The following is a 12759-nucleotide window of genomic DNA, read 5'->3' as shown; positions in this document are numbered from 1 at the left end:
CAGAGATGCAGGGCTGGTTCAACATACGAAAATCTATTAATGTAATCCATCATATAAGCAAACTGAAGGAAAAAAACCATATGGTCATCTCATTAGATGCTGAAAAAGCATTTGACAAAAATCAGCACCCTTTTATGATAAAGGTCTTGGAGAGATTAGGGATACAAGGGTCATTCCTAAATATAATAAAAGCTATTTACAGCAAGCCGACAGCTAACATCAAATTAAACGGAGAGAAACTCAAGGCTATCCCACTAAATTCAGGAACACGACAAGGCTGTCCACTCTCTCCTTATCTCTTCAATATAGTGCTTGAAGTTCTAGCAATAGCAATAAGACAACATAAGGGAATCAAGGGGATTCAATTTGGAAAGGAAGAAGTTAAACTTTCATTATTTGCAGATGATATGATAGTATACATAAGCGACCCCAAAAACTCCACCAAAGAACTCCTACAGCTGATAAACTCCTTCAGTAACGTGGCAGGATACAAGATCAACTCCAAAAAATCAGTCGCCCTCCTATACACAAAGGATAAGGAAGCAGAGAGGGAAATCAGAGAAGTATCACCTTTCACAATAGCCACAAATAGCATAAGATATCTGGGAGTATCGCTAACCAAGGAAGTGAAGGATTTATTTGACAAGAACTTTAAGTCTTTGAAGAAAGAAATTGAAGAGGATACCAGAAAATGGAAGGATCTCCCCTGCTCGTGGATTGGGAGGATCAACATAGTAAAAATGACAATTCTACCAAAAGCAATCTATAGATTCAATGCAATCCCAATCAAGGTCCCATTAAAATTCTTCACAGAGATTGAGAGGACAATAATCAACTTTATATGGAAAAACAAGAAACCCAGGATAGCCAAAAAAATCTTATACAATAAAGGTACTTCTGGAGGCATTACCATCCCTGACTTCAAACTCTATTACAAAGCTACAGTATTGAAAACGGCTTGGTATTGGCATAAAAACAGAGAAGTTGACCAATGGAATCGTATAGAAGACCCGGATCTTAAACCACAAACCTATGAACACCTGATTTTTGATAAAGGAGCCAAAAGTACACAATGGAAGAAAGAGGGCATCTTCAACAAATGGTGCTGGCATAACTGGATGTCAACCTGTAGAAGAATGAAAGTAGATCCATATCTATCACCATGCACAAAACTCAAGTCCAAATGGATTAAAGACCTCAATATTAATTTGAACACATTGAGCTTGATAGAGGAGAAAGTGGGAAGTACTCTACAACAAATGGGCACAGGGAACCATTTCCTATGCATAACCCCAGCTGCACAGACTTTAAGGGCAACATTGAATAAATGGGACCTCCTGAAGTTGAGCAGCTTCTGTAAAGCAAAGGACATTGTCACTAAGACACAAAGGCAGCCTACTGACTGGGAAAAGATCTTCACCAACCCTGCAACTGACAAAGGTCTGATCTCTAAAATATATAAGGAACTCAAGAGACTAGACGGTAAAATGCCAATTAACCCAATTAAAAAACGGGGTGCTGAACTGAACAGAGAATTCTCAACAGAAGAAGTTCGAATGGCCAAAAGACACTTAAGGTCATGCTCAACCTCCCTAGCTATCAGGGAAATGCAAATCAAAACAACTTTGAGATATCATCTTACACCTGTCAGATTGGCTAAAATCCAAAACACCAATAATAACCTTTGCTGGAGAGGTTGTGGGGTAAGGGGCACACTCATCCATTGCTGGTGGGAATGCAAACTTGTGCAACCACTTTGGAAAGCAGTGTGGCGGTTTCTCAGGAAATTCGGGATCAACCTACCCCAGGACCCAGCAATTCCACTATTGGGAATCTACCCAAGAGATGCCCAATCATACAACAAAAGCATATGCTCATCTATGTTCATAGCAGCATTATTTGTAATAGCCAGATCCTGGAGACAGCCTAGATGCCCTTCAGTGGAAGAATGGATGAAGAAACTGTGGAATATATACATGCTAGAATACTACTCAGCGGTAAAAAAACAATGACATCTTGAATTTTGCAGGCAAATGGATGGAAATAGAAAACACTATTCTGAGTGAGGTAACCCAGACCCATAAAGATGAACATGGGATGTACTCACTCATATTCGGTTTCTAGCCATGATTAAAGGACATCGAGCCTATAAGTTTGGGATCCTTGAGAAGATAATAAGAAGGTGAACTCCCAAAAAAGATATAGTAATCCTCCTGGATATTGGAAGTAGACACGATCGCCAGGCAAAATTGGGAACTTGAGGGTTGGGCAAGACTGGGCCAAGGGAAGATGGGGAGAGAAAAGTGTGAAGGGGAGAGCGGGGGGAGCTCGGAGGAATGGGGTGCTTGGGATATAGGAAGGGTGGATATGAGAGCAGGGAAGCATATATCTTAATTTAAGGAGCTACCTGAGGGTTGTCAAGAGACTTGACCCTAGAGGGGTTCCCAGGTGTCCAGGGAGACGCCCCCAGCTAGTTCCTTGGGCAGCTGAGGAGAGGGAGCCTGAAAAGGCCAGTTCCTATAGCCATACTGATGAATTTCTTGCATATCACCATAGAATCTCCACCTGACGATAGATGAAGAAAATGACAGAGCCCCACCTTGGAGCACCGGACTGAGCTCCCAAGGTCCTGATGAGGAGCAGAAGGAGAGAGAACATGAGAAAAAAAGTCAGGACCGTGAGGGAACCTCCAGCTGGCGACAGATGGGGAAGGTGACTGAGCCCCACATTGGAGCACTGGACTGAGCTCCCAAGGTCCCAATGAGGAGCAGAAGGAGCGAGAACATGAGGGAGAAAGTCAGGAACGAGAGGGGTGCGTTCACTCATGGAAACGGTGGGACAGAACTAATGGGAGATCACCAACTCCAGTTGGAATGGGACTGATGGATCATGCGACCAAACCCGTCTCTCTGAGTGTGGCCAACAGCGGGGGCTGACTGAGAAGCAAAGGACAATGGCTCTGGGCTCTGATTGTTCTTCATGGACGGGCTCTGTGGGAGCCTTCTCAGCTTGGTCGATCACCTTCCTGGACCTGGGGGGAGTTGGGAGGACCTTGGTCTTAGCATAGAGTGGGGAACCCTGATGGCTCCTTGGCCTTGAGAGGGAGGGAGGGGAGGTATGGGTGGAGGGGAGGGGAGGGAAGGGGGAGAAGGAGGGGAGAGAAGGGGGAGAAGGAGGGGAGGGAGGGGGAGGAGGAGGGAAGGAGATGGAAATTTTTAAATATAAAAAAAATAAACCATGAGAAAAAGGAAAAAAAAATGGAGAAACTCCCAGCAAAGTGAGGGAGCTTCCTCACACCTAGGCATTTACAAAAACTCGCAGTTAATGTTATACTTAACTGCGACAGACCAAACACTTCCCCAGTAATAAGGGAGAGACCACTGAAGCCTGCTCTCATCACTTATTTAACATAATGTTGGAGCCTATCCCCAAGGCAATAAGGTTAACAAAAAAAAATAATTTCTAGATTGTAAAAGAAGTTAAAATCATCTTCTGCCACAGACAATAATCTATACATAGGAAACCTGATGGAACTTCCCCAAAGGGCTACTAAAGTGGAGAGTTTAGAAGTTTCAAAACCAGGAATAATTTACAAAATTCAATCCAAATATATATATATATATATATATACATATACATATATATACACATACATATATATATATATATATATATATATATGGGACAGTTCTTGAAATATGATTTATAGTAGTTTAAAAACATGAAATGTGCCGGGCGGTGGTGGCGCACACCTTTAATCCCAGCACTCAATAAGCAGAGGTAGGCAGAGTTCTGCAAATTCAAGGCCAGCCAGGTCTACAAGAGCTAGTTCCAGGACAGGTTCCAAAGCTACAGAGAAACCCTGTCTCGAAAAATAAAAAATAAAAATAAAAAAAAAAAACCCATGAAATGCTGACAAGTAAACCTGACAAACAATGTACATGGACAAACACAGATCTGTGAAGACCCAAAGGTCCTGGTTTCACGTTTGTTGCTGTGGTAAATATGTAGCTAAAAGGCAACAGTGGGGAGAAAGGGTTTATTCAGCTCAGAAGTCTAAGTTACAGCCCATTACTGCAAGGAAGTCCAGGCAGGAACTCAGTATCAGACACACGGTCCAGCAGAGAGAGGAAAGGCATGGCCCCTTGCTTTGAGTAGCTCAGCTAGCTTCCTTTATGGCCATACAGTCCCAGGGCCAACCATGAAATGCTGCTACCATTCAGGGTATGTCTTCCCACCTTATCAACAGTCTGCAGGATTTCCCACAGACATGACTACAAACCAACCTGATCTAGGTAATCCCTCATTAATACTCTCACCTCGGGTGACTCTTGGCTGTGTCAAGTTAAAACTAGGTAGCTCACCAGCAATGCTGGTGCATACCTTTAATCCCACACCTTTAATGGGGAAGGAGGTAGAACAGGTGGATCTCTGTACTTTGAGCCCAGTTTGGTCTACAGAGTGAGTTCCAGGACAGCCAAGGCTGTTCTGTTACACAGAGAAATCCTGTCTCTAAAACAAAACCAAAACAAAAAAAACAAAGCAGCTCATCAAGTAAATAAGAAGCTCCACCCTGTTTAGGAGGAGACAATGCTCTGAAGATTTTAATTATTCATTGCGTGATCCCAATTAAAATCTCAGCAGGCATTTTTGCAGAAGTTGATAACTTTATTCTCAAACACATATTTAAATAGTAATGACTCAAAAATAACCAAACTTTGGAAAAAAGAATAAAAAGAACACTCCTTTTTAAGGTTCATTGTAAAACCACAATAATCGATGCAATATGGCATTAAGATCCTGAAACAGATAGCTGGGACAGAAAAGAGAGTTCAGAGATAGACTCACAGATGATGGGCAATTAGTTTTTGACCAAGATATAAAAGCAACTACATAACCAAAGAGTGCTAGAGCAACTGAATACCTGTGAAGGTTGGAGGGAGAAGAACCTTTAATCTGTACTTCAGACTATATGTAAAAATTAATTAAATGTGGAACATAAAAAAAAAACAAACCCAAAGAAAAACATATTAGACCCACCTGGAAATCGGAAACAGGCAAGATCGCCTGACAAAAGTGGGAGCATGGAAGCGGGGGTGGGGGGAGTATAAGGAAAGGGAGAAGGGGAGGGGTGAGGAGAACTTGAGGGAATGGGAGAGTCGAGATGGAGGAAGGACAGATATGAGAGGAAGGAAAGAGATATCTTGATTGAGGGAGCCATTATGGGGTTAGCAAGAAACCTGGCTCTAGAAAACTTCCCAGGAATCCACAAGGATGACCCCAGCTAAGACCCTAAGCAATAGAGGAAAGGGTGCCTGAACTGGCCTTGCCCTGTAGTCAGACTGATGATTATCTTAAATATTACCATAGAACCTTCATCCAACAACAGATGGAAACAGAGGCAGAGACCCACATCAGAGCACTGGACTGAGCTCCCAAAGTCCAGTTGAAGAGTGGAAGGAGAGAGAATATGAGCAAGGAAGTCAGGACCATGAGTGGTTCACCCATTGAGAGAGTTTGTCTGAGGTAATGGGAGCTCACCAACTCCAACTGGGCTTGGAGTGAACGAGCATGGGAACAAACTAGTCCCTCTGAATGTGGTTGACAGTTGGGGCAGACTGAGGGGGCACTGATAGTGGCACTGTGATTTGTCTCTACTGTATGTACTGGCTTTTGGGGATCCTATTCTCTTTGGATGCATACCTTGCTCAACCTAGGTATAGGAGGGAGGGCTTTGGACTTGCCACAGGGCAGGGTGACTTGTCCTCTCTTAGGATTGGAGGGGAAGGAGTGGGAGGGTGTATGGAGGGAGTGGGAGGAGGAAAGGTAGTGGGAATTTGGACTGGTATTTTTTTAATATTTATTTATTATGTATACAATATTCTGTCTGTGAGGCACCAGACCTCATTACAGATGGTTGTGAGCCACCATGTGGTTGCCAGGAATTGAACTCAGGACCTTTGGAAGAGCAGGCAATGCTCTTTACCGCTGAGCCATCTCTCTGGCCCCGGACTGGTATTTTTTAAAAGTAATAAAATAATAATAATTAAAAAACCAAAAACAAGTAAACATAAAATCAAAAAAACTACTTGAAGAAAATATAAAAGAAAAATCTTTGTAATCTGGTTTAGGCAAGAATTTGTCAAAACTATGATCCCTTTAATAGTCAAAATAAAAAAAAATGAGACTTGAAAAAAATTAAAATCTTTTGCTTTTTAAAATACATTAAAGGGGTTGGCATGATGGCTCAGTAGGTAAATGCACTTGCTACCAAGCCTGATGACCTGAGTCTGATCACTAGGAAGCACAACAGTAGAAGGCAAGAAACAACTCCCACAAGGTATTCTCTGACCTTCATACATGTGCCATGGTACCTGTGGTACACACACACACACACACACACACACACACACACACACACACACGAATGAAATTTGTCAAAAGTCAACAAAGAACCAAAATACATACAATGAGAAAATACATGTACCTTTTTTAATTTGAAGTATGCTTACTAGGAAAAACACTCCTAAGACTCATAGGTCATTGTCCGTATACTTAGTCCTAGGTCAGGGGCATTGGGTGACTGTGTAGAAAAGGGACACCATGACAGTACCCACTGGGTTTTGCTTACCACACAAAAGGATCTCTAAGGCAGTTCAATTTCAAGCCACAAAAGCTACATCTATGACATAAATAGCATTCAAAAACATGATGGTCCTCAAGAATGCCAACTCTTAAAAGTCAGTAAGAACACACAGCCTACTGAACAACATGGGCAAAAACTGCATTAAGTTCATCAGTAAAGGATATATAAAAATGGCAGATAAGCATCCGAAAGACTGCCTATACTAGTTATTTCCAGCCTAGCCGAGTTCTGTCAGCTATGCTATCAGCTACATCTAAAGTCTTACAGTGTTGACCTCCCAAACATCTTTTTGGGAATCGCCTGGTATACATAGAGCACATGAATATGAGGCTAAAGGAAAAAAGGAAAGATGTGAGCTACACTGTCTGGGAGCTCCGATACACAACTAGGGAACAGGATGCTAGGGAAGGGATGAGACAGCAGCAGAGTGGTCCAGACTAGACAGGAGTGATGGGAGGAAAGAAGGAAGGTGGCATCAGGAGGCTTTCTGAGAGATGCTAAAGCTTAATGCCATCAGGGACCTGAGTCGTTCCCGCCATGTTCTACCTCCTAAAGCCTCCACTCCATTTCCCATACCACCACACTATGGACCAAGCTTCCAAGACTGGAAGGCTTGGGAGGGGAGGAACGATGACACACAAACCAAATCCAAAACCACAGCAACAAACCAGAAAAATCCACAATTAGTAGTATCCTGAATGATGAACCTCTCAGTTCCATAGCTTAAAACGCTTTCAAAGAATGTGCCACAAAAGCTACACCTTAGAAAATATAGACGATTACAATATTCCGTGCACTATTTAATTGTGTGTGTGTGTTGGAGAGTACATCTATATGTGAGAGTGTGCATATCATGTAGAGGCCAGAGGACAACCTCGGGTGTCATTTCTCAGGCACTATCTACCTGGTTTTTCGAGACATCTTCTCTCATTGTCTTTGAGTTGCCAAGTTACTGTATTAGGTTGGCCAGCCAGTGAGCCCATCTCTGCTTCCCCAGCAATGGGACTATAACCATATATCACCAGGCCTGGCTTTTTGACATGGGGTTTTGAGCTTGAGTTCAGGTCTGCTTGCTTGCGAGGCAATGACTTTACCAACTATGTTATCTCCCCAATTCCTAGCTGGTTTATGAGTGAAGAAAGGAAGTGGAGGAGAGGAGAGGATGAAGCGGCAGGACTTGAGGGCTCAGCCATGGCTAGTTCCAAGCACCACAGGACTACTGATGGTGGAGTTTGATATGTTAATCTTCTGACCTGCTAGAGCCTTCAGAAGCAAAGATCACAACATTACTATCTTAACCACTAGAGGGAGTCCACTCGGCTTTTGAGTGGAACGGAAACTGGAAGGGTCACAAAGGAGAAGGGTCCAAGCTTCAGCTCTTCAGATGTGAGCAAGGAACCTGAAGTAATTGTAGGAACCAGGAAAGTAAAAGGGGGTCGTTGTGGAGGTGGGGAGCAGGATGAGCAGGGTGAGAGAGGGAATAATAGCAGGGTACAAGTGATTTGATATGGGGGAAGAGAAATATGGGGACGGCTTTAACTAGGAATGGGCAGGGAGATAAATATAAATAGAGGGTAAACAACAGTAAGATGTCTGAAAAGCCCTAAGAAAGAGTGCAATTAACTATCTACCTAAAATATAATACATGAAAGTCAGTGAATACACAGACAAATATAATTTAAATGAAATGTTCTCATCTTGGCTAGTAATACTCTCCTCAAAAATCATAGACTAACAAAGATCCCAGCACGAGGCATGAGAAGTCTTCTTTTGTGAAGCCCTCTTTTGAGCTGTTAGTCAGGGTTGTCTAAGAGACTCCCAAAACATTATAGGATATTGCCTTTGGTTATCCTCAAAGTGGAAGGTAAGTCCCTATTGCTGAAGACACCACATACTTCAGACACAGTGCCATGAGGACCCAAGGTGGTTCTGAGCCAAATGCCTCCTCCATGAGTATTGGCTCTCAGGATACTAGAAGGCACTATGCAAGTTTCCAAAAGAGGGAAGCAACCAGCAGTCCTACCCACCAATGAAACCTAAGAACCACAACAATGACCAGCATAGCAAATAACCCTAACAGTGCAGAGTGGCACATGTGACTTGGTGGTAACCAACAGCTCTCTGGTGGGACTTAAGAACTGCTCAACAAGAGGGAATGACTCGTACTGGAAACCTAGCCAACTGATTTGTGACTAGAGATGTCATGGATCATGGAGAAGTATCTACAACCACCACTTTACTAAACCAACATAATCTCTAACTACATTCTAAATATTTATCCTGGTATAAACCCACAGATAAGTCTAGTTCTCACTTCCCCCCATCAAGCAAACTTCTCTTTGCAATTGATGAAGACCATTACATAAAAATCACAACCAAAATGCAGAGTTGTGGAACCAAGTCCCAACTGATACATCTACAACACAACCCTTGCACCTAAGGCTCAGGGATCACTGTAGAAAAGGCAGGTATACAGATCGTCATAGCCAGAGGAACAGGAAGTCTGCTGTGAGATCGTGTCTCCTAGAAATTCCAGATAATCTACTCCCATGAAGACTCACCAGCATTGCTGCCTAACCATGACCCGAATGAGGACAACACCGACAGACATGCTAATGTGCGCGGGGAAAGCTCAGGAGGCCTCAACTCTGAAATGGCCAGCCCTGAAAGATACATTTTGTGATAATATATATATATATATATGTATATATATATTATCATATATGTATATAAAGAACATACATATATAACATATATATTAATAATTAAAGAGAAAGAGGACATGAATTTAAAAGAGAACAATTGATGTAGGTGTGTCTTCTATCTATCTGTTGATTTCATTTGTTAATAAAGAAACTGCCTTGGCCAGCCCTTAGGTGGGTGGAGTAGACCGCCGTGCCTCTCCTCAAGGAGAGAGACGCGATGAAGCTCCAGCCCAAGATGGACGTACGCTAGAAACTTCCCGGTAAGGCACCACTTCGTGGTGCTACACAGATTATTAGATATGGGTTAATCAAGATGTGAGTAAGAGGCTGGAACTAATGGGCCAGGCAGTGTTTAAAAGAATACAGTTTCTGTGTAATTATTTTGGGGCATAAGCTAGTCGGGAGATCCGAAAGCAGGGCGGCAGGAATGCAGCCCACAGCTCCTCACTACAAACAAGGTAGAGGTACATGGGAGAGATTAGAGGGAAAAAAGGGAAAAGGAAAATAGGAAAATAACATAAATAATAATTTATAAAAACTATTTTTAAAACCATAGCCATTCTTCCTCATGTGGAGGCATGGCTTTCAGTCACTTGAAAATTTAACACATTAAACAACCATCAGCAGTGGAAATTCAATGGCAAGGACACATCACTGTTGGTCCTGTATGACCTTTTCAGTGCTGGAAGTAGCTGCCCACTGCAGTGTGCCTCTTAGAACAGCTCTCATTCATTCAGATGCATGTGCATGAGGGTGCTTTGCATCTGTTCCTTAATGCTACAAAACACTGCATGCAACTCTAGACGGGGACCTCGAGTCTCTGAACATTTTCAGGTGATCTAAGAAATATGTAAAATACAGTGTTGTTTTTTTTTTTTTTTTATCCTTCTCAACACTGTAGTAGGGGGTACGGTGTATTTGACACACACAACTTGTTGATGGCTTCCTACAATTATCTGTCCATTGTCAATAATTGAGGACTAGAGAGATGGTTCAACGGTTAAGAGTACATGCTCTTACAGAGGACTCAGGCTCAGTTTCCAGCATCCACATCAGGCAGCTCACAACTGCCTATAACTCCAGTCCCAGGGGCTCCCATGCCTCTATCTCTGAGGGCACCTGCAATACACCGTACATATAATTGCCCCCCCCCACACACATCTTTTTTTAAAAAAAATTGAGATATTCACCTTAACCATCCACTTTTTCTGTCTGAGTCTAGCTTACATAAATACCACTCTGTGAAGTTGGGTATTCCTGTGGAAGTACCTAAATGATGCACACAAAAGGCCATAGTGCATCACTGCATCTAGACACATGACAGCTTCCTGAGTATGTATGCTGATAGGAGGGTACTGACTGAAACCCTCTGTGTCCTCACAAACTCACATTAGCATCCTCCTCCTGTGCAAATCCTGAAGCCTATGCAAGAGGCAAGCCTGTCCATGTGACCATAGGGAAACCTTGACTGACTTCTGTGGCCATACCCAGGACAGTCCCAGGAGTCAGACCCTCCAGGCTATGTGCAGAAGTGTGTTATCATTTTTGGACAACAAATCTAGCTTTTAATAAGGTGCTGGTTTTACTTTAATACAAATTGGGTCTTATTTTGTATTATTTGCAATTCTCTTTTCTTGGGCCATTCACGGGATTGTGTAACTATCTGCATTACTTACGTTCAGGACATTTTCATCATTCTTTGTACAAGTGCTATAGCCATGTCCAGCCCTGCTCCAATCTCCTCCTCAACTAACTTTGTCTCTATGAATTTGCAGAGAACAAGGCTTGTGCACTAGTGACATGAAACCAGCGACCACTGTATGTGGTCATGTGACATTACCTGACTGGTGCCCTAACTAACTGTAGCTTGGCCCATTTATATATTCTCTACGCCAACTCAAACCCAAGGCACCTTGTCATACAGTATGTTTGCAATATTTGCATTACAAACACAGAGGTAAATCAAGGGGAATATAACTGCTCCTTAGAAACCTAACTTCTGTCTATGTTGTTGTCTCGCCTTGCTGGTGAGGTAATGTGGGCCCCAGGTTTCATGGCAGCTCCTTGTTTATTTAAGAGCGCCATAAATCTGGTGCACATATTTTACAATACATGGTCATTCAAGTTGGTGTGTGCATGCATGTAGGCTATCATATCTGGTATTTTGTCAGCTGGGATCAAATTGTTCTTGTCTTCTGTCATTGTTGTTTGCCGGACTGAGCATCTGAGCTGTGACAGGCACCTGACACATCTGTCCCCAGTCATCTTCAGTGACCACTAATTAATTACACGCCATCCATGTACATACCTTGTGCTCTGCTTCCTGCTTCCTATTAGTAGGTCTCACTTAACTGACTCTTCCTCACAACAGGCCTTTGAGATTCAGAGAAAGAAAGAACTTTCCCAGGGGTATCTAGACAATGCCTGATTTGGGTGTGAGCTAGGGTATATCTAATTCCAAAGCCTATTTGCATTCTTGAGGTTACAGCTGTCCGCCGCAGAGCAGTCCCATGCTATGATCTGATGGCCCAACAGCCAATGGGACCAGACTCTGCCTCACTGCTTCTAAGAGTCAAGATGGGGCTGTCAATGCAACCGTCTCACCCACAGGCAAATGGCCAGACAGAAACCAGAAGCAGTGGCCAAGATGGCTGCCCTGATGAGGGGACCCATGGCCACAACTGCATGGGTCAAAGTGTGCCAAATCAGTCCCTTGGAACAAGCTGGCTTGCGTTACCAAGTCACACCATGCGCATCGAAGAGGTGACATGACTGATGGAGGGGGTTTCCAACTCTCCTATCTATACGCAGAATTACTTATAAACACAATGGAAAATTTTATTGGAAAAAAAATCTCATTTGCCTTTAACATGAGACATTCAACTTGGTGCCTAAGAAAATATTTAAAAGCCTTGCCTGAAGTAAAAAGAATACAAGTGGATCCTGGCCGATAAAATGTTAATGGCTTTTCCATAAGTATTAATCTACTGGACAAATGCTGAGAACAAAGGCTGCAGACAAATGAATGCTACCCGTCACGACTCGCATGTCCTACTGCTGCTGATCGCACTTGATTCTCGGCAAAGGATTAAACCAAACCTCAGATCCCCAAGAGAAGCGCATCAAACTAAATAGGCAGCAGTAGAAAAAAATATTTTTATATATAATATAAAATACAAGGGAACTACGGATTCTTTTTTTCCGCACCTTCTCTGAAGGTTCGCTCTCTCCATTTGGGAAACAGACCCATTTAAACTCCATTTTTCCCCCTCACATACAAACTAAATTGCAGACTCAGAGACCCTAAGAAATCAATAAACCATTTTGTAAATGTGAACATTCTAGATTTCAAAAGGTTAAATGACTTGTTGAGTGATTTATAGTCATAAAAACAAATGTTATCAATAT

General features: G+C 42.6%; 1 protein-coding gene across 1 annotated transcript in view; it reads right to left on the bottom strand.

The window, feature by feature from the left end:
* Eif4e3 (eukaryotic translation initiation factor 4E family member 3) overlaps positions 1 to 12759 on the bottom strand; it is a 77163-nt gene that overhangs the window by 61859 nt on the left and 2545 nt on the right. The window lies entirely within an intron of this gene.

Source organism: Arvicola amphibius, chromosome 2 (genome assembly GCF_903992535.2).
Source record: "Arvicola amphibius chromosome 2, mArvAmp1.2, whole genome shotgun sequence".
NCBI lineage: Eukaryota > Metazoa > Chordata > Mammalia > Rodentia > Cricetidae > Arvicola > Arvicola amphibius.
This window is presented reverse-complemented; position numbering and strand designations above follow the sequence as displayed.